This window comes from Callithrix jacchus, chromosome 20, assembly GCF_049354715.1.
Source record: "Callithrix jacchus isolate 240 chromosome 20, calJac240_pri, whole genome shotgun sequence".
NCBI classification, from domain to species: Eukaryota; Metazoa; Chordata; class Mammalia; order Primates; family Cebidae; genus Callithrix; species Callithrix jacchus.
Genome location: NC_133521.1, coordinates 26497167 through 26519802, shown reverse-complemented (window position 1 = coordinate 26519802; position 22636 = coordinate 26497167). Strand labels below are relative to the sequence as shown.

Genomic DNA, 22636 nt, shown 5'->3' with positions numbered 1-22636 from the left:
TGGCTCACCGCAACCTCCGCCTTCTGGGTTCAGGCAATTCTCCTGCCTCAGCCTCCCGAGTAGCTGGGACTACAGGCGCACACCACCATGCCCAGCTACTTTTTGTATTTTTATTAGAGACGGGGTTTCACCTTGTTGACCAGGATGGTCTCGATCTCTTGACCTCATGATCCACCCGCCTTGGCCTCCCAAAGTGCTGGGATTATAGGCGTGAGCCACCACGCCCGGCCAGAAGCTCTGCTCTTAAGAGAGATTCAGGCTGTGGCCCAACACTGTTGCCAAAATGTGACATTGTAGTTGTAGTTTACTCTATTATGTAAAGTGATGGAGAAGTCTTTGGAGGTCCAACATAGAGTTATAGAATATTCTAGCATAGAAAAAATGTCTGCGGCTTAGGGTTAAATGAATTATTTGCTAAGAGAAAGAAAAGGGGACGGAGTGCAGTGGCTCATACCTGCAATCCCAGCACTTTGGGAGGCTGAGGTAGGAGGATCACTTGAGGCCAGGAGTTTGAGACCAGTCTGGACAACATCAGGAGACCCCTATCTATACAAAAATATTTTTTAAAAATTAGCCAGGTCTGGTGATGTGTGCCTATAGTCCTAGCTACTTGGAGGCTGAGGCAGGAGGACTGCTTGAGCCCACGAGTTCCAGGCTTCAGTTAGCTATGACTGCAGCACTGTACTCCAGCTGGGTGACAGAGTGAGACCCTGTCTCAAAAAAATATAAAAGAAAAAAAAGAAATAGCCTCCAAGTTCTAAAAGACTTCCACAACTGCAATGCTGGCAGGTGTTATATCACTGATATATTACAAGGCCTGATATATATTATAGATATGCAGCTATCATAACTCTCTTTTTTTCTTTTTTTTTTGAGACGGAGTCTTGCTGTGTCACCTAGATGGAGCGCAGTGGCATGATCTCGACTCAATGCAATCTCCACCTCCCGGATTCAAGCGATTTCTTCTGCCTCAGCCTCCTGAGTAGCTGCAATTACAGGCATGAGCCACCACACCTGGCAAATTTTGTATTTTTAGGAGAGATGGGGTTTCACCATGTTGGCCAGGCTGGTCTCGAACTCCTGAGGTGATCCGCCTGCCTCGGCCTGCCAAAGTGCTGAGATTACAGGCGTGAGCCACCATGCCTGGCCTGTAACTACTTTCTAAAATCAGTTCTCAACTCAGAAAATGTGGTGGATGTTTCCTTTTAGGAATGTAGTCATGACTTTGGAATGGAAAACAGTGGAAAAATGGGATTTGCTTTAATAAAACTGACCTATTTCTAGCTTTTCTGAAACGTATTACTAAAGTCCCTCCTGCTATTGTTTATTCCTATTTTCTTTCATTAATCTTTAGCAGAGAGTAGTCATTTACTTCTGTGAACATATTATTCTGGTCAAATAAGCTCTGGACTTTCTCTCTGTAGTGGGCAGACATGTAATTACACATAGCATCTACTTTCTCATCTGGTAACAACACCATGGTGTTCTTTTGGGGAAATATCCCTTTCTTGCTCTCAGTCTATGTGGAATGGGCTAACTATACCACTTTCTCCTCCTCCAGGTGTGAACTTGTATCCCAGGCTGGCCAGTTAGGATCTTCCATCCCATCCCTACCATGATTGGTTCAAGAATGGGCAATGAGATTCGAGCCTGAAACCTACACTGATACCTACATTGACACTACACTAGGGAAAGATAAATTCCCCTCCCCACCACCTGTTGAATATATTAATCTGGAGCTGCCAGTGGCCACCCAAGGATGACACCAGCCGGGCGAGGTGGCTCACACCTGTAATCCCAGCACTCTGGGAGGCCGAGGTAGGGGGATCACGAGGTCAGGAGTTCGAGACCAGCCTAACATGGTGTGGTGGCGGGTGCCTGTAATCCCAGCTACTCAGAGACTGAGGCAGGAGACTCTCTTGAACTTGGGAGGCAGAGGTTGCCATGAGCTGAGATTGCGCCACTGCACTCCAGCCCAGGTGGCAGTGAGAGACTCCATCTCAAAAAAAAAAAAATGACACCAACAGAGAGGAGAGCCAAGCTGAGAGGGAGGGAGAAGAGGAAGGGAACTGATGGCATCTTTTCAGCTCCTGGACCCATGTGTACTCTACCCACTGACTTTCTGGATACAAAAGCCAATAAACACCCTCTTATGTTTATGCCAGTTTGCTGTTTCTCAATGAAAAGAATCCTAACATGCTCTTTTTCAGATTAACATTTTTTTTGTTTATTCCTAATGATTTTTAACAGGTTTTTTTTTTTTTTTTTTTTTTGCTTTTCCTATAATGTCAAACTTTAAACTCACTAGGGAGCTTTAAGTCCTCCCAATCTTCCATAAAAAGGTTGCCAAAGCACCGGGCACGGTGGCTCACGAGGTCAAGAGATTGAGACCATCCTGGTCAACATGGTGAAACCTCGTCTCTACTAAAAATACAAAAAATTAGCTGGGCATGGTGGCACGTGCCTGTAATCCCAGCTACTCAGGAGGCTGAGGCAGGAGAATTGCCTGAACCCAGGAGGCGGACACTGCAGTGAGCCGAGATCGCACCATTGCACTCCAGCCTGGGTAACAAGAGTGAAACTCCGTCTCAAAAAAAAAAAAAAAAAAAAGGTTGCCAAAGCAAAGCCCAGTTTCCTTGCTTCCCACAGTCCCAGGTCTAATAGCAATTGTTTATCTTCCTGCTGGCCTGCTCCACAGACTGCTGCCAAATGGCTGGCTCTCTGAGTTTTACCTTCTAGGATACAGTTGCCACCTTTGAGTTTATAAATCCCTGGAGAGTAAGAGCAGTTCCCCCTTTATTCACCAAGCAGTGAAGAGAGTCATACATGATGGTTAAGACTGTATAAGAATGAAAGGGATGAGATTTTCTTGGCTGTTTTTATTTATTTCAAAAAAAACTTTCTATACTTTGACACTCTATGGAAGAATGGCCATAACCTTCACATGACCCTAGGCCCATCACACTTGATAATTCCTTTGTGACTTGAAAATGTGACCCGGGGTAATTTCCGGGTCAGCACATGATTCAAGAAAACATCACATATCAATCCCTTTGGCAATGAGCCCCAAATGATTGTGTGAGAGAGAACTCTTTCTGCTTTGACTGCAGGAAAATAACTATGCATTTTAGGATGTGGTGCAATAGATTAGATATAGAGAAGGTAAAAGTGAATCCAAACTGGCAAGAGTTCACAGAAGCATTCTGAGCTTCATTTGGAGGCAATGAATAGAATATTGGTGAATTAAAGAAAAAATATGTTAGGCTGGGTGCAGTGGCTCACGCCTGTAATCCCAGCACTCTGGGAGGCTGAGGCAGGTGGATCACCTAAGGTCAAGAGTTTGGCACCAGTCTGACCAACATTGTGAAATCCTGTCTCTACTAAATATAAAAAATTAGCTGGGCATGGTGGTGGGTGCCTGTAATCCCAGCTACTTGGGAGGCTGAGGCAGGAGAACTGCTCGAACCTGGGAGGCAGAGGTTGCATTAACTGAGATTGCGTCATTGCACTCCAGCCTGGGTAACAACAGTAAAAACTCTGTCTCCAAAAAAAAAAAAAAAAAAAAAAGGCTGGGCGCGGTGGCTTACACCTGTAATCCCAGCACTTTGGGAGGCCAAGGTGGACGAATCACAAGGTAAGAAGTTTGAGACCAGCCTGGCCAATATGGTGAAACACCATCTCTACTAAAAATATCAGGTGTGGTGGTGTGTGCCTGTAGTCCCAGCTACTCGGGAGGCTGAGGCAGGAGAATCGTTGAACCCAGGAGGGAAAGGTTGTAGTGAGCTGAGATCACACCACTGCACTTCAGCCTGGACAACAGAGTGAGACTTCGTTTCCAAAAAAAAAAAAAAGAAAAGTTATGACAATAACTACATGTAACAAACAGACCATCAACTTTGTAAAATAACTGGTCTTTTCCCCCCAAAGCCTTCCTTTCAAAAGCCACAAACATATTTTGATCAAAGCAGCGTTGACTTCAAGATGATCCCACAGCGTGTTGCTCAGTGATTCTGTAGAACTTAGGCAGTAAAAGTAGTTTGGGTGTCGTGTACTTTTACTTAGTACTCTTGCATAACAGGAAAGTCAGTCTAATTCTAAAATGTCTTTGCTAACTGGCTCTATTCCAGGAAACTGCTAAGTCATTTTTCAAAACTAACCTGCCTCATTTCTCCTGGGCAGACAACAACCTCCCAAAATACCCACAGCAACCCGGGAAACCACCTACACACTCGAAACTCACAGGTATTTCTGCCAACAAAACTGTAAGAAACACAAAAACCCACACATTGTATAATTCCATTGAAATGAAATGTCCAGAATAGGCAAATCTCTACATAGGCAAAGTAGATATAGTGGTTACCTAGGGCTGTGGTAGTTTGAGAAGTGGGGAGTGACTGACTGCTAATAATTACGAAGTTTCCTTCTGGGGTGATAAAAATATTCTAAGACTGGTTTCCCCAACCCCCAGGCTGAGGACTGGTACCAAGTATGGCCAGTTAGGAAAGGGCCCGCATAGCAGGAGGTGAGCAGCAAAGGAGCATTACTGCCTGAGCTCCGCCTCCTGTCAGATCAGGGGAGGCATCAGATTCTCCTAGGAGTGTGAACCCTATAGTGAATTGTGCATGCAGGGGATCTAGGTTGTGTGCTCCTTATAAGAATAGAATGTCTGATCATCTGAGGTGGAATAGCTTCATCCTGAAACTATCCCCACCCTCCCCACACTGCCCTGTCCATGGAAAAACTGTCTTCGATGAAATTGGTGCGTGGTGTCAAAAAGGTTGGGGACCACTGTTCTAAAATTGCAGCCTGGGCAACATAGCCAAACCTCATCTCTATGAAAATTTTAAAAATTAGCCAGATAGGCTGGGTGCAGTGGCTTACACCCATTATCTCAGCACTTTGGGAAGCTGAAGTGAGCGGACCACTTGAGGTCAGGAGTTTGAGATCAGCTTGGCCAACATGGTGAAACCCTGTCTCTACTTAAAATACAAAAATTAGCAGGGCATGGTGGTGCATGCCTGTAATCCTAGCTACTTGGGAGGCTGAGGAAAGAGAATCACCTAAACTCAGAAGGCAGAGGTTGCAATGAGCCAAGATTGTGCCACTGCACTCCAGCCTGAGTGATAGACCGAGACTCTGTCTCAAAAAAAAAAAAAAAAAAAACCCCACCAAATTAGCCATGGTGGTGCATGCCTGTAGTCCTAACTACTTGACAGGTAGAGGCAAGTGGGTCACTTGAGCTCAGCAATTCAAGGTTTAGTGAGCTAGCATAACACCACCACACTCAAGCCTTTCTGACAGAGAGATCCTGTCTCAAAAATTTAAAAACTTCTAAAATGGCTGTAGTGATGGTTACATGCTCTGAAAATAAACTAAAAACCAGTGAATTCTCTCTTTCTCTCTCTTTGTTTCCTTCTTTTGATGGAGTCTCACTCTGTTGCCCAGGCTGGAGTGCAGTGGCACAATCTCAGTTCACTGCAACCTCTGCCTCCAGGGTTCAAGTGATTCTCTTGTCACAGCCTCCCGAGTAGCTGGGACAAGAGGCACATGCCACCATGCCCAGGTAATTTTTTGTATTTTAGTAGAGATGAGGTTTTACCATGTTGCTTTGGCTGGTCTGGAACTCCTGACCTCAGGCAATCTGCCCACCTTGGCCTCCCAAAGTGCTGGGATTACAGGTGTGAGCCACTGCACCTGGCCTCATTTTTTATTTTGAAATAATCACAGCTCACTGCAGCCTCAACCTCCCAGGCTCAAGTTATCTAAATCTATTTTGGCTGCCCCTGCAGGGTAAGAGTAGAAAAAGGGGGGAAATGAATTGTTACCTTACTTGAGTAAAAAAGAAAAGTGTTTTGCATTTCATAGAATGTCTTGCATTCATAAGAAAATGGTGTGTTACATTTAAAGGTCTAAATTCTGTGGTATGCCAGAAATTCTACTCTAGAAATCTATCCTAATAGGTATATTAGCACGAGCAGGAAATTACTTATGTACAAAACCATCACCGTAGCACTATTCATAATACAAAAGACTGGAAACAAAATAATAGTATGTTTTTAAAAAACTGTCATAAAATTTAATTCTAAGATCTGCCGTTAAGTAAAAAGCAAGGTGCAAAACCACCTAGAGTGAATTCAACTATTTGTGTACAAAGGGGAAATATACACTCATCAAATAATTGTGGAAGGATACTCAAGAAACTAATAATTTTTATTGTTTCTGGGGAGGGAAACTGGGTGACATGGGGATGAGAGAGAAAGACTTTTTATTTTTGTATCTTTTTAGTAATTTTTTTGACTTTTAGTTGACAAATAATTATACATATTCATAGGGTACATGGTGATGTTTCAATATATGTAATACAAGTGACCAGATCAGGTCAAGGTAATTAGCATATTCATCATCTCAAATGTTTATAATTTCTCTGTGTTAGGAACATTTTGAATGACATAAATAAATACAAATTTAAAGAAATCTGGATAAATTTTAAAATGTACCCTTAAACATTAAAAAAAGTGTCTTTCAAAGTAGAACAGTCTCTTTTAAAGGTAAAAATGTAAAAAGAATTACAGCTCACATGGCGGAATGACCACAAACATTTGTATCCTCTTTTCTCCTGAAATCTTACTAAAGTGACAAGGTGTAAAAAAGGTATGAACCCACAACCAAGGAAAAAGACAATGGGATAGGTGTCAAAGGCTGAAGTCTGGGTAAACAGAACAAAACTAGAGCAAAATTATAATATGTGCATGATAGAGTTGCTGGATCTTTGGAAAATATATCAATAAGTACATAGAAAATGAAGCAAATGTGCAGGGAAGGCTGACGACTGCACTAGGATCAGCAGTGAATAACATCCACATAGTTAGCAGTAAACATTGCCCAATGATTTAGTCAAAAATTGCAATGGGAAATGGCAGAATCTGTTTGAGCACGTGTGTACTGTGCAGGTGCACTAAGTCCACATCTAACATGTAGAAAGTGAGTAAGTCACGTCCAAAATTTTTTAAATCAAGAGAGATGTGTTTAGGCATTTTATTTAGAAACAGAGAAATAATTATTAGAAGAAACTACTTTAAATAGGAGGGGTATGAAGATGGCAATCTCTGGGAATTGGAATGAGGAGGTAAAAAGTAAGGGCTGGGCATGGTGGTTCACACCTGTAATCTCAGCACTTTGGGAGGCTGAGGTAGGCAGATCACTTGAGGGTCAGGAGTTCAAGACTAGCCTGGCTAACATGGTAAAATACTACAAAAAAACACAAAAATGAGCCAGGCCTGTAATCCCAGCTACTAGGAAGGCTGATGTGGGAAGATCACTTGAACCCGGGAGGTGGAGGTTGCAGTGAGCTGAGATTGCACTGCTGCACTGCAGCCTAGGTAACGGAGTGAGACTCCATCTCAAAAAAAAAAAGGCGGGGCGGGGGGGGGAGGCAAGGACAAGCTTTTTTGACTCTTCTTTTTTTTTTTTGAGACGGAGTTTCACTCTTGTTGCCCAGGCTGGAGTGCAATGGTGCAATCTCGGCTCACCACAACCTCCGCCTCCTGGGTTCAAGCAATTCTCCTGCCTCAGCCTCCTGAATAGCTAGAATTAAAGGCATGTGCCACCACACCCAGCTAATTTTTTATCTTTAGTAGAGACGAGGTTTCTCCATGTTGGTCAGGCTGGTCTCAAATTCCTGACCTCAGGTGATCTGTCCACTTTTTTTACTTTGTAAAGACTATGTTCAAGGTAATCAATAAAAATAAGTGCATTTAAAAAACTAGAAAGAAGATATGAAAATGCACATTAATCTCTAGTGGAAGCTCTAACTCAAGAGAATAACGAATAATGGTTAAGAGAAGTGGGAAAACACAATGAAATTTTCTTCCTGATTAAGAAAAGAGAACTACCAGTCTGTGATTGCCCTCTCTTGCAGATCTAAGTCACAAAGAAAATAAAGTACTCTAAAGAGAAGGAAATACCACCCTTTAGCAGGATACTTCAGTTGTTACACAGGTGAGACCTTCTATTATGATGGAAACTAACAATAATTTCAGCTCTAAGAATTCAGGAAGTTGCATAAACTGGGGAAGTTGGTTATTAAATCAAGGAAGTATGGGGAACTCAACTGAATAGCTGGGCTGTCTTTGTAATTAGAGAAAATGATTATGTCTAGCATGCCAATTTGATGTTTAGTTTCTCTAAAGCTCCAAAGTTATGTTAACTGTGGACAGGCCCCAACAAATTTATAAAGATTCAGGATGAGTGAATGTTACTTAGGCCTGGGGAAAAAACAGGGTTAAAGAGCTACTGAAACATCCTACTAAAGGGTGGTATCTTCTTTTCTTCAGAATTCTTTATTATCTTTGTGATTTAGAGCTGCAAGAGAGGACAATTACAAATTGGTGATTATCTTTTCTTAGGAGGAAAATTTATTTGTGCCTAAACACTTCTCTCTTTTTTTTTTTTGAGATGGGAGTTTCCTTCTTGTTACCCAGGCTGGAGTGCAATGGCGCAATCTCAGCTCACCGCAACCTCCCCCTCCTAGGTTCAGGCAATTCTCCTGCCTCAGCCTCCTGAGTAGCTGGGACTATAGGCATGCGCCACCATGCCCAGCTAATTTTTTTGTATTTTTAGTAGAGATGGGGTTTCACCATGTTGATCAGGATGGTCTTGATATCTTGACCTCAGGATTCACCTGCCTTGGCCTCCCAAAGTGCTGGGATTACAGGTGTGAGCCACCGTGCCCGGGCCCTGACCCCTTCTCTTAACCATCACTGACTGTTTTCTTGAAAATTTGTAAGAACCACATTCAGTGTCTATCTCTTTAAATCAGGATCCAAATAATATATCTGAACACTAAGATAATGCCAATATATTTCCTTAAGGTATTTTCTAATTCCCATTTTGAAGAGAAACGTAAAAACATGCGAATAATCTGTATTTACTGACAGCCATATTTACTGGAAGCCATTTGGATCATGAAATATTATTATTTTTTTTTTTTGAGATGGAGTTTCGCTCTTGTTGCCCAGGCTGGAGTGCAATGGTGTGATCTTGGCTCACTGAAACCTCCACCTCCCAGGTTCAAGTGATTCTCCTGCCTCAGCCTCCCAAATAGTTGGGATTACAAGCATGCGTCACCAAACCCAGCTAATTTTGTATTTTTAGTAGAGACAGGGTTTATTTGTGTTGGTCAGGCTGGTCTGTAACTCCCAACCTCAGGTGTTCTGCCCCCTTTGGCCTCCCAAAGTGCTGAGATTACAGGCGTGAGCCACCATGCCCAATAGAAATATTATCAATAAATAAAAACATAACAGCAAAGACACTAATACTGAATGTTTTCAATATGCCATGCACAGCCCTAAGCACTTTACATGCATTCATCCATTAATGTTCCCAATCATCCTTTGAAGTAGACACCACTGTAATTTCTTGAGCAAGAAGTTGAGGCCCAAAGAGTTGAGGAAGAAAGAGGGGAAAATATGGCCTAACATGACAGAGCTGCCACGTGGCAGGGCAGGACTGCAAACCTGCATGCTCAATCACTCTGCTACATGACAGCCCACCTGGCAGCAGTGCCTTGGAGAAAATAAGTACCGGAATCATACTAGCTTTGCAAATCCTAACCCTCAAGATAGCAAACCTCACAGTTTCAAGTATTAAGGTCAGCCTGACTCCAAAAAAATCTCCTTTCTCATGGACTCCAAGGTTGGCATGAGGAAAGGAACTCTGCATCCCACGGGCACAGCCAGCATCCTCCACTGGGGCTAACTGGGCTTCACAGGGACTGCTTTTTTCCTAGTTGATATCTTTGTTTAGCATGTAGAAAAGGGAGGTCGTGATGCTAATGAAATTCACGAACAATTCTAACTTGAGGTGCTGCCAACATTAGGGATAACAGAAAAGCCATATGAAAGAAAATGGAGCACTTGGATTTTAATGAGTTTCAGTTTTCTAACCAGTGATTTTCAAACACTTCCACTCCACAACATGTTTAGAGGCTACTGCAAGCCCCCTAAATCTCTTGTTCTACTATACTCAATCAAATAAAATAAAACAAATCCAAAAACACAGCTGGGTGAGGCGGCTCCTGCCTGTAATCCCAGCACTTTGGGAGGCTGAAGTGGGTGGATCACTTGAGGCCAGGAGTTTGAGACCAGCCTGGCCAACATGGTGAAACCCTGTCTCTAGTAAAAATAAAAAAATTATCCAGGTGTGGTGGCGCACACTTGTAATCCCAGTTTCCAGGGAGGCTGAGGCAGAACTGCTTGAACCAGGGAGGTGGAGGCTGCAGTGAGCCAAGATTGCGTCACTGCACTCCAGCCTGGGTGACAAAGACAGAGAAAGACTCTAAAATAAAATAAAATGAAAAACAGCACTGGAAAGTTTGTAGTCAGCCTTGCTGGGCTGCCTCTATCAAATATCTGTGGATGAATCCAGAGGGGAAGGAGTGAGAGAGCAGAAGTCAGGAAAACTGTGCCTTAAGAACACCATGATTAATCAATGGGTTCTGGATTATGTACAGGAAAAAAAAAAGCTGCCCTAATACTGACTGAAGCCATAAAGAAGGAAGGAAAAGCAAACAGTAATTACTGCTACACTGAAAGTAATCACTGCCCTAAGCATTCAGTGAAACTTATAATTCACCTGATCACAGTTAAGAAATAAAGAAGCCAGGTGTCATTCATTTAATTTTCTTTATGCAGCTTTCAACGAGTGAAAAAGCATAAATATTCTCTTTATGCTATCAAAAAAACGAGCTACCAGTAAAAAGAAAAGAGGGGCTTCTGATATCCAAGAAAATAATGGGTACTTGTCTGTCAGCTAAATTGAGGTAAAAAAACAAAACCTTCCTCACATCTCCTAAAAACTCTGAGATGGGTGGTCTCGGTAGGAGGAGAACCACCTGAACTTCAGGTTTATTTTTTCCCTAAGTTTTCTACTGGCATTTCACCTCAAGCCTATGCAAGAGAAGCTGCACAATCAGCAGAGCTGACTGACCTGTCAGGTTCTCACTAGTTGAGAAAAAAGTCAAAGGCTCCCAGGGGGAGTTGCCACCTGACCTAAAGTTCTGGCAAGACAGGGCTGATCTTTCATATCCTCCAAGCGTCCTCAGAAAAGCTTGGTGGGCTAGGAGATGTGTCCTGTGTCTGGGAACCCAGTGACAGAGGCATGGTGGAAACTTCCTCAGTTCTTTTTTTCCTTATTTAAGCCTAGGAGATGTCTTCGTGAGACAATTAGGCAAGTCTTTGTGATAGGTGCTCCAGGCTAGCAGTGGCTTGGAAAAAGTGATCATTGTGAAATGAGCAACCATGATATGCAGGACTTAAAACTGTAGTGCCACATGGAAACCAAATAGAGCTATTATAAAAACCTTCCAAAGAATTTTTTCTCTCCTAAAATATGAAAATACACACTGCCTGTAATTTCAAGGAGTTATCCAATCCAATCTAATCAGGCACCCTCTAGGGTTCTACACAGTGGTTAACTTGACATTAACCCCTCAGGTTAAAAATCCTATGTTTAGTGAGATATAACAGGACACGTATTTTTTTAAATTTAGAGACAGGGTCTTACTCTGATACCCAGGTTGGAGTGCAGTGGAATCATCATGGCTCACTGCAACCTTGAACTCTTGGGCTCAGATGATTCTCCTGCCTTGGGCTCCTGAGTAGCCGGGACCACAGGCAAGCACCATCACACCCTGCTAATATTTAAGAAATTCTTTGTAGAGACAGGACCTTGCTATGTTGGCTAGGCTGGTCTTGAACTCCCGGTCTCAAGTAATCCTCCCCCATCTCAGTCTCCCATAGTGCTGGGATCACAGGTGTACACCACTGTGCTCAGCCTGGACACCTAAAAATAGAGGGAAAGCCTCTTAAAAAAATTTGTTTCTGCAATCAAAAGAATAGTTTTTTTCTTTTTCTTTTCTTTTTTTCTTTTTTTTGAGACAGGGTCTCATTCTGTTACCTAGACTGGAGTGGTGCAGTAGTGCAATCTTGGCTCACTGAAGGCTCGACCTCCTGGGCTGAAATGATCCTTCCACTTCAGCCTCCTGAGTAGCTGAAACTACAGGTGCGCACCACTACTCCTGGCTAACTTTTTTTTTTTGAGATGGAGTTTCACTCTTGTTGCCCGGGCTGGAGTGCAACAGTGCAATCTTTACTCACTGTAACCTCCACCTCCCAGGATGAAGTGATTTTCCTGCCTCACCCTCCCAAGTAGCTGGGATTACAGGCACCTGCCACCATGCCCAGCTAATTCTTGTATTTTTAGTAAAGATGGGTTTCACCATGTTGGCAAGGCTGGTCTTGAACTCCTGACCTCAGGTGATCCTCTACCTAGGCCTCCCAAAGTGCTGGGATTAGAGGCATGAGCCACTGTGCCTGGCCACTCCTGGCTAATTTTTGTATGTTCTGTAGAGATGGGGTTTCAACACATTGTCCAGGGTGGATTTGAACTGCCTCGGCTTTTCAAAGTGCTGGGATTACAGGTGTGAACTACCATGCCTGGTTTAAGAGGTTTTTTTCTTGATGGAATAAATAATACATGGTCACGTTAAAAGATTCAAATACTACAGAAAAGTATAAAGAACAAAGTAAAATAAAAATTACTTATGGGGGATATGGGAAGATAGAGCAGTGAAGGATATGGAGAGTAGGTTTCTTTTTTTTTTTTCTGAGACGGAGTTTCACTCTTTTGCTTAGGCTGGAGTGCAGTGGCAAGATCTCAGCTCACTGCAACCTCCATCTTTTGGTTTCAAGCAATTCTCCTGCCTCAGCCTCCCGAGTAGCTGGGATTCTAGGTGCCTGCCACCATGCCTGGCTAATTTTTGTATTTTTAGTAGACACAGGGTTTCACCATGTTGGCCAGGCTGGTCTTAAACTCCTGACTTCATGATCTGCCTGCCTTAGCCTCCCAACATGCTGGAATTACAGGCATGAGCCACCATGGCCGGCCAGAAGAGTAAGTTTCTTTTTAGGATAATAAAAATATTCTACAGTTGATAGGGGTAATGGATGAACAACTCTGTGAATATACTCAACACCATTGTATTATATATGTTAAAAGGGTAAATTGTATGATATGTGAATTATATCCCAAGAAAGATTTTTTTTTTTGAGACAGAGTCTTCTCTGTCACCCAGGCTAGAGTGCAGTAGCCCAATCTCAGCTCACTGCAACCTCCGCCTCCTGGGTTCAAGCAATTCTCCTGTCTCAGCCTCCTAAGTAGCTGTCATTACAGGCGCGTGCCACCACACCCGGATAAATTTTTCATAGAGACAGGGTTTCACCATGTTGGTCATGCTGGTCTCGAACTCTGGGTTGAAGAGATCTGCCCACCTCAGCTTCCCAAAGTGCTAGGATTACAGGTGTGAACCACTGTGCCTGGCCTGGACATTCTTTAAATAAATATATACACATATGTTTTATTGTGAACAACTTTGTTTTATTTCAAGTCTTTTTTAGGGTGGGATGAAGGAAGCTTACTCCTCCAGCTGGCTTGGCTTTTATACTAGATAATCTGAGGTGGTGTCCAATGATAATATTTAAAACTCTAATAGAATATTATTACTTGGAATGGTAGAAATATAAAGAATATCTTTTATAATTTACTTCAGTTAAAAAGATGGGGGAAAGGTCAATTTTTTAAAACCAAAACAGTTATATCAAAGTATGTCGAAGTAATTTGCAGCTATGAAATAAGTCAAAGTTTGTAAACAGCTTTAAAATATAGGGAAGAATTTCTTCCATGTATTCACATATTTATAAAGTACCTACTATGTATTGGGTACTGTCACTAGGTTACAACAATATAATAGGACAATGCCTGTCTAGAGACAGGAGACAGATCAGCCAGCGATCACAAGACAGGGTGGTTAATACTGCAAGTTCTGGGCATAATGAGGGCTTAGGGGTAGAGGATCGAAAAAAGGCTGTGGGATGGGTGGGGCTTCCTGGAGTTGAAGAGGTAAGTGACATTGCAAAAAGCCCTAAAGTTCTTCAACTGAGGGCTGTCCCTGTGACCAAGAGGTATTTGCATAATGATTCAGTATGGAAAAGATTTCATAGGCTTTCTTAAGCAGAACGATTATAGATATTCTTCTAAACATTTTCTTTCTTTTTTTTTGAGGCAAGTTCTCACTGTTACCCAGGCTGGAGTGCATTTGCATGATCTCGGCTCACCATAACCTCTGCCACCCAGGCTCAAGTGATCTTCCTATCTCAGCCTCCTGTTTAGCTGGGACCACAGACACATACCACTATGCCTGGCTAATGTTTTGTAGTTTTGGTAGAGACAGGGTTTTACCATGTTGCCCAGGCTGGTCTCAAACTCCTGAGCTTAAGCAATCTACCCGCCTTGTCCTCCCAAAGTGCTGGGATTATAGGTGTAAGCCACTGCACCTGGCCAAATGTCACCCCCGCTTTTTTTTTTGAGACAAAGTCTTGCTCTGTGGACCAGGCTGGAGTGCAGTGGCACAATACTGGCTCACTGCAACCTCTGCCTCCTAGGTTCAAGAGATTCCCCTGCCTCAGCTTCCTTAGTAGCTGGGATTACAGGCATGCATCACCATGCCCGGCTAATTTTTATATATTTAGTAGAGATGGGGTTTCACCATGTTAGTCAGGTTGGTCTTGAATTCCTGACCTTGCGATCTGCCCGCCTAGGCCTCCCAAAGTGCTGGGATTACAGGAATGAGCCACCACGCCCTGCCCAAAATTCACCCTTTTAATGTGTATAATTCAGTGGTTTTTAGTATGGTATATTCACAAAGCTGTGCAACCAGCACCACCATCTAATTCCAGAACATTTTCATCATTTTATTTTTTAATTTTTTTGAGACAGAGTTTTGCTCTTATTACCCAGGCTGGAGTACAATGGTGCGATCTTGGCTCACTGCAACTTCCACCTCCTGGGTTCAAGCAATTCTCCTGCCTCAGCCACTCAAGTAGCTGGGACTACAGGCGCATGCCACCATGCCCAGCTAATTTTTGCATTTTTAGTAGAGACGGGGTTTCACCATGTTGACCAGGATGGTCTCGATCTCTTGACCTCGTGATCCACCCGCCTCGGCCTCCCAAAGTGCTGGGATTATAGGTGCGAGCCACCGTGCCGGCCTCATTTTCATCACTTTAAAAAGAAACTTCCCACCTATTAGCAGTTACTTCCCTTTTTGTGCCCAAACCCCCCAATCCTAGACAATCACAAATCTATTTTCTGTCTCCAAAGATTTATGCTTGTCCTTTTGGTTGCAAATATTTTTAAATTATGCTTTGCATTTTAATTAAGGTTGTTTTTGACATAAATGAGTTTTTTTTTTTGAGATGGGGTTTCACCATATTGGTCAGGCTGGTCTCAAACTCCTGACTTTGTGATCCACCTGCCTGAGCCTCCCAAAGTGCAGGGATTGTGAGTTTTAAACTTTTAGATAAAATTCATTAATCTTTCTTTTCTGACCTTTCCACCCAGAGAGTGAATATTGTCTCTCTGTGCTGAATTCTCCATAATTTTTTCCTTTCTACTTTCTGGTTCATTAATTATCTCTTCAGTTGTGTCCGCTGAAAAAACTCATACACTGAATTTTTAATTTAATTTAATTTAATTTTTTTTTGAGATGGAGTTTCACTCATGTTGCCCAAACTGGAGTGCAATGGCACGATCTCAGCTCACTGAAATCTCCGCCTCCTGAGTTCAAGCAATTCTCCTGCCTCAGCCTCCCAAGTAGCTGGGATTACAGGCCCACCACCACACCTGGCTAACTTTCGTTATTTTTAGCAGAGATAGGGAGGGTTTCATCATGTTGGCCAGGCTGGTCTCGATCTCCTGACCTCAGGTGATTCTTCTGCCTCGGCCTTCCAAAGTGTTGGGATTACAGGCGTAAGCTACCTCGCCTGGACTATATAATAGTTATTTTTTATCTGAGTTATCTCATTATTACTGGAAGTGGAAGGCAGAGATCTATATTTTTTTCTAGAATATGTGTAGTTTTAATTTAAGATTTAACGTTTTAATCTACCTGAAAAATATGCTGCATGTTAAGGTTTCTTTGTATTAGTAACAGTATATCAAACTTTCCATTGATAAATTCTATCATCCTAAACAAGTATATACACTCCCAAATCCTTCTCCTTTATACTGATGTTTCACTGAATAATTTAAATTGAATTTATTTTCACATTTTCACATATAATTTTTGACCCAACTGAACATCTCAATATCTTAATCAGCAAGTAACAGCTTCTAATAAGTACAAGTGAAAGATCAAACACCACTGTGCCACTGCAGTCACAGTGAGGAGCAGAGCAGGATTGCTGTGTGAGCTGTCATTTTCCTTGTATGTCCCCTGTTTTGAATGGCATCTAGGTAGATACATCCTGGATGAAACTGTGCTGCTAGCTTAACCATTTGGTTGCTGAATTGCAAGACAAATAATAGATACGTTCAATTTTATCTAATTAGTATTCTGTGACTTAATAATTTTGCAAACTGAATCACTTTACAAACTAAATAAAGACAAGTTATTATTATGGTCTGGTTTCTAAGCAACTATTTCATTAAGAAAAGCTCCACTTGGGAAAAACATCTGTTTGTCAGTTAGGTTTCTGCTGTCATTATATAATTTCACAGTGAAAAAGCCATGGTCACTCTGTGCTATAGTAATCCCTAGTTGTGAAAAGGTCAACAGGGGGAATTATACCGAGGAAAGCCATCTGTTTCAGTCTGTACTAGTTCCTGAACCTTGTTATCATGAAAAAATTCAGTTTCCCTAAACAGTCATGTAATTTAAAAAACATTCTCATTGTAAAAGCAATACATGTTCATATTAGAAAATGTGAAAAATATAAAAGGCACAAAGAAGAAAACAAAAATCACCTGAGTTTTTGATGCCTTCATGTTGGATCTCATTTGAAAATGGATTCCACTGCTAAAAAATTATTTAAAACCCACTGACCTAAAATAACACCATAAGGTTTTACCTTCTTCATCTGCAATTAGGACAGTTTTCCATAATGGTTAAGGGCTGTGTGTTAGACAAGCATGCTCAGAAATTTGTACAGGTATCCAAACATTCTCATTGCATTTCATGCAAGACTGAGTTCTCCATCAGTGGTGAAAAGGTGAGGAAGGGTGTGTGCGTGGCATCACACATCAAACGTGGTATAAAACTTTCTCGCTAAGCAGGTACATGGTCTGACAGTGATTTCTCAAATCTTTCTTTTTTTATGGTTTCTTTTAAGCAGCAGAACTTGTTTTTCCATGAAATCTTAAGAGAGGGCTTGATGGGGCTGGGTGCAGTGGCTCACGCCTGTAATCCCAACACTTTGGGAGGCCAAGACTGGAGGATCACAAGTTCAGGAGATTGAGAAAATCCTGGCCAATATGGTGAAACCCTGTCTCTACTAAAAATACAAAAATTAGCCAGAGCATGACGACTTATGTTGGAGTGTAAAGAAAAAAAAAAATTAGCCAGGCGTGGTGGCACACACTGTAATTCTGGCTACTCAGGAAGCTAAGGCAGGAGAAACGGGGAGGCGGAGGTTGCAGTGAGCCAAGATGGCACCACTGCACTCCAGCCTGGGCGACAGAGTGAGATTCCGTCTCAAAAACAAACAAACAAACAAACAGAATGGAGAGGGCTTGACGAAAGAGAGAAAAGCAGAGTCATCTGGTTAGAGTGGGTTGCCTGATGCTCCAAGCCCACTCACCCACCCCCTCCTCACTGATCCTACGGGTCTGGAGGGCACAGGCGTTCATGCAGTTCTTGTCTCCTGCTCCTCCCTGCCGCAGTCCTGCTACTTTGCTGTTCCGCATCCTGCAACACTCTTCCTTCCCTCCTTTTTTCTTTTAAATTTTTCTTTTATTTTTTTGAGACGGAGTTTCGCTCTTGTTACCCAGGCTGGAGTGCAATGGTGCAATCTCGTCTCACCGCAACCTCCCTCTCCTGGGTTCAAGCAATTCTCCTATCTCAGCTTCCTGAGTAGCTGGGACTACAGGTGCGCACCACCATGCCCAGCTAATATCTGTATTTTTAGTAGAGACGGGGGTTTTACCTTGTTGACCAGGATGGTCTCGATCTCTTTTTTTTTGTTTGTTTGTTTGTTTTTTTTTTTTTTTTTTTTTTTTTTGAGACGGAGTTTCGCTCCTGTTACCCAGGCTGGAGTGCAATGGCGCGATCTCGGCTCACCGCAACCTCCGCCTCCTGGGTTCAGGCAATTCTTCTGCCTCAGCCTCCCGAGGAGCTGGGATTACAGGCACGCGCCACCATGCCCAGATAATTTTTTGTATTTTTTTTAGTAGAGACGGGGTTTCACCATGTTGACCAGGATGGTCTCGATCCCTTGACCTAGTGATTCACCCGCCTCGGCCTCCCAAAGTGCTGAGATTACAGGCGTGAGCCACCGCGCCCAGCCGGTCTCGATCTCTTGACCTCGTGATCCACCCGCCTCGGCCTCCCAAAGTGCTGGGATTAGAGGTGTGAGCCACCGCGCCCAGCCCTTTTTTCTTTTTTGAGACAGACTCTCACTCCGTCGCCCAGGTTGGAGTGCAGTGGTTCAATCTCAGCTCACTGCAACCTCTGCCTCCTGGGTTCAAGCAATTTTCCCGCCTCAGCCTCCCGAGTAGCTGGGATTAAAGGCACACGACATCACACCAAATTTTTTTTTTTTTTTTTGTAGGAACAAGGTTTCACCATGTTGGTCAGGCTGGTTTTGAACTCCTGACCTGAAGTAATCCACCCGCCTTGGCTTCCCAAAGTACTAGGATTACAGGCGTGAGCCACCACACCTAGCCTCCTTCCATTCTTTACTAGGTTAATTCCTAATTACCCACAGAACTTAGCTGATGGGTCACTGCCTCCTTCCCCTCGCTGTCAGGGAAAATGTCCTTAAAACATGTTTAGTGAATCAACTAAATACATCTTAATTGCATGGTTTCTGGGGCTTATTTCAAGGCTTCTCCTTCTATTCTTTTTTTTTTTTTTTTTTTTTTTAAAGACAGACTCACTCTGACCCCCAGACTGGAGTGTGGTGGTGCAATCTCCGCTCACTGAAACCTCCGCCTCCCAGGTTCAAGTGATTCTCCTGCCTCAGCCTCCTGAATAGCTGGGACGACAGGTGCCCACCACCAGACCTGGCTAACTTTTTGTATTTTTAGTAGAGATAGGGTTTCACCAGGTTAGCCAGGATGGTCTCGATCTCCAGACCTCATGATCAGCCCACTTTGGCCTCCCAAAGTGCTGGGATTACAGGCATGAGCCACAGCGCCTAGCCAGCGGACCTCCTCCTATTCATACAAACTAGCTGTCACAAAGGCAGATTTTGCAATGAAGAAGGCAGTGTGAGATACCTCCAGGTAGAGTCAGTTGCTTAAATGTCTACTTTATAAGCTATTAAGAAGATGTAAGTATCTTCCCTACAGAACAGTTATTTAAATTTTGCCCTAGAGCCACCCTTTCTCTAGCAAAGTTAAAATTTGAAGGGAAGTTAAACAGTTTAGTGAGAGAACACCATGTACCTTTTCTTTAGAGCACCTGTCAAAACTACGTTTTACATTTGTGTAATTTTTTATCATTTGCTCTTCTCCAACTGTAAACTCCATGAAGGCAGGACATGACTGTTTTTCTCAGCACTGTACCTTGTACAGCACCCTCAAACGTAGCAGTGCTCAATCTTTTGAGGCCAGTTGCGGTGGCTCATGCCTATAATCCCAGCACTTTGGGAGGCTAAGGCGGGTGAATCACCTGAGGTCAGGAGTTCAAAACAAGCCTGGCCAACATGGCAAAACCCATCTCCACTGAAAATACAAAAAAATAGCCGGGTGTGGTAGTGTGTTGAAGGAATGAATAAACATTTTAAGCCATTAAGGAAAAATATCCCAGTACTTTGGGAGGCCCAGGCAGGCAGATCACAAGGTCAGGGATTTGAGACCAGCCTGGCCAACATGGTGAAACCCCGTCTCTACCAAAAGTAATGAAAATTAGCCAGGTGTGGTAGTGTGTGCCTATAACCCCGGCTACTCAGGAAGTTGAGACAGGAGAATCGCTTGAACCCAGGAGGCAGAGGTTGCAGTGAGCCAAGATTGTGCCATTGGACTCCAGCCTGGGTTACAGAGCAAGACTTGTCTTGAAAAACAAAAAGCGTACACTAAGGAAAAAAAACCTACCTAAGGGCCAAAGATAATATTTTACAATTCTATTTTTCTCCCTATTTAAAGGTTATCAATAGTGGAAAACAAAAGTCGAATACACAGCACAAAAGTGATTCTAAAACAGCTTTTTCCTAAGAAAGAAAAACCTTAGCAATCACGTCCCAGCAGGAGGACAGAGATCACCTAACTAGGTCTTTGGTAGCTCAAGGTCTATGATTCATTCCCTGAAGCTCAATTCATTCCCAACAATCAATCCTCCTCAGGGCAGCAGAGATACCACAAGGTCAGGAAGCAAAAAAGCCTAATGTAAAAATCTAAAAATGAGCTGCCAAAACTGTACAGACACCATTTAAGTGTACTTTTTCCACCACTGCCAAGATCTCAATGTGACCAGAGAGGGGTAACTGATGCTTCATTCAGTTAAAAGTATTAAAGTTATGATTCAGCAACAAAAGGAACTATGTCAGAGTTAATAAAAAATATAATTGGGCTTACTAAGCGTGTGAACAACTTCAAGAATCATTTTAATCACATCTGGTAAGATCAGGAATTTTAATTTGCATTTGAGATGAAGGGTGACATAGGCTCCTTGCCCTTTAGCTGGGGAGGGAAAAGCAAAAGAAGGGTGCCCACCCCCCTACCCCCCAACCCCCCTGATACTGCAATGTGGCTCCAGTAAAACCATGGATTCCATAGAGAATGTGGGATGCTGTACTTAAGGAGAAGTCTGAAGAGGGTCTTGCTGTTTTACAAGTTCTGTCACTACTCCGTCCTCCTTAACTTGCCTTCAAATTCCAACTTTACTAGAGAAAGGGTGGCTCCAGGGCAACATTTAAATAACTGTTCTGCAGGGAAGGTACTCAGACCTCCTTAATAGCTTATAAAGTAGACATTTAAGCAACTGATTCTTTACCTGGAGTTATCTCACACTGCCTTCTGGGTTGTGAATTCTGCCTTTGTGACAGCTAGTCTATATGAATAGGAGGTGAATGACTTAAAATGAGCCCCAGAAAGCATGAAATTAAGAAGTATGTAATTGCTTCACTAAAAATGTCATGATCCACTGGTTCCACAGCTTAATTTTATTATTTGCAAGTGCAGAGGCCATGGTGTTTTCATAAAGATGAGAAAATGAAATGAAGAAAGGAAGGAAGTACAGAAGCGTATAAGGGCCTTGGCTTTGAAGTTGAATCTAGCCTCCATCACATACTGGTTGGCCAAGCAGTAACCTCTGAGCCTTGGGTTTTTTGTCTGAAAAATGGGAGGTGATGATACTGACTCTCATCCCTCGCCTTCATGCCCATTTTGCTCCACTAACAACCTGAACTGCTTCCCTTCCTTTATACTTTATATTTGCCCCATTATTTATTTTTTTGAGACGGTCTATGTCACCCAGACTGGAGTACAGTTGTGCGATCACAGCTTGCTGCAGCCTTGACCTCCTGGGCTCAAGTGATTCTCCCGCCTCAGCCTCCAGAGTAGCTGGGACTACAAGCAGGCACAACCACACCTGGCTAATTTTTAAAATTTTTGTAGAGACAGGGTTTTGCCACGTTGCCCAGGCTGGTCTTAAATTCCTGGGCTCAAGCGATCGCCCACCTCGACTTCCCAAAGTGCTGGGATTACAGGCGGCAGCCACGGCACCTGGTCTGGCCCTACTCCTAATCATCTTCCTACCTTTGCTTTTCCATCAGCTTCAATCCCCTCACACGAATTTGACTGTCTAAATCCTGCCCACCCATCTTTCGTAGTCTTGAGAGCTCCATAAAAAACAACAGTATTGTTCTGAGTTTTTAAAGTTAAAAAAACTTTTTGACAGAGTCTTGCTCTGTCACCCAGGCTAAAGCGCAGTGGCATGATCTAGGCTCGCTGCAACCTGCAACCTCCGCCTCCCAGGTTCAAGTGAGTCTCCTGCCTCAGCCTCCCGAGTAGCCAGGATTACAGGCACCCACTACCATGCCCAGCTAATTTTTGTATTTTTAGTAGATGGGGGTTTCACCATGTTGGACCAGGCTGGTCTCGAACTCCTGACCTCAGGAGGTAATCTGCCTGCCTTGGCCTCCCAAAGTGTTGGAATTACAGGTGTGAGCCAATGTGCCTGGCCTTTAATTTTTTTAAGTGTATAATTCAGTTAGTTTTAGTATATTTACCAGGTTGTACAATAATCACCACTATCTAATTCTAAAACATTTTCATCTCCTCACAAAGAAACTTCATATCCATTATCAGTCACTCTTTATTCTTCCAACCCCACATCCTCTAACAACTATTACTCTACTTTCTGAACCTATACATTTGCCTGTTTTGGATATTTCATCCACATAGGAACCATACAATACATGGCCTTTTGTGTCTGGCTTCTTTTCCTTACCGTATTTTTAAATTCATCCATGTTCCGGTGTGAATTAATACTTCATTCCTTTTTATTGCCAAGTAATATTCCACTGTGTACATATATCAGATGTTATGAATCCATTCATTAGGTGATAGATATTAATATTTA

General features: G+C 42.8%; 1 protein-coding gene across 15 annotated transcripts in view; it reads right to left on the bottom strand.

The window, feature by feature from the left end:
- The window catches only part of TANGO6 (transport and golgi organization 6 homolog), a 257175-nt gene that overhangs the window by 116144 nt on the left and 118395 nt on the right, over window positions 1–22636 (bottom strand). For 2 of the 15 annotated variants that reach the window (XR_013530110.1, XR_013530111.1), the window contains one exon: window positions 11727–11841. The exons of the other annotated variants lie outside the window; for them this stretch is intronic. The gene's annotated coding sequence lies outside the window, so the exon portion shown is untranslated. The remainder of the gene's footprint in view (window positions 1–11726; window positions 11842–22636) is intronic. 15 annotated transcript variants of the gene reach the window in all.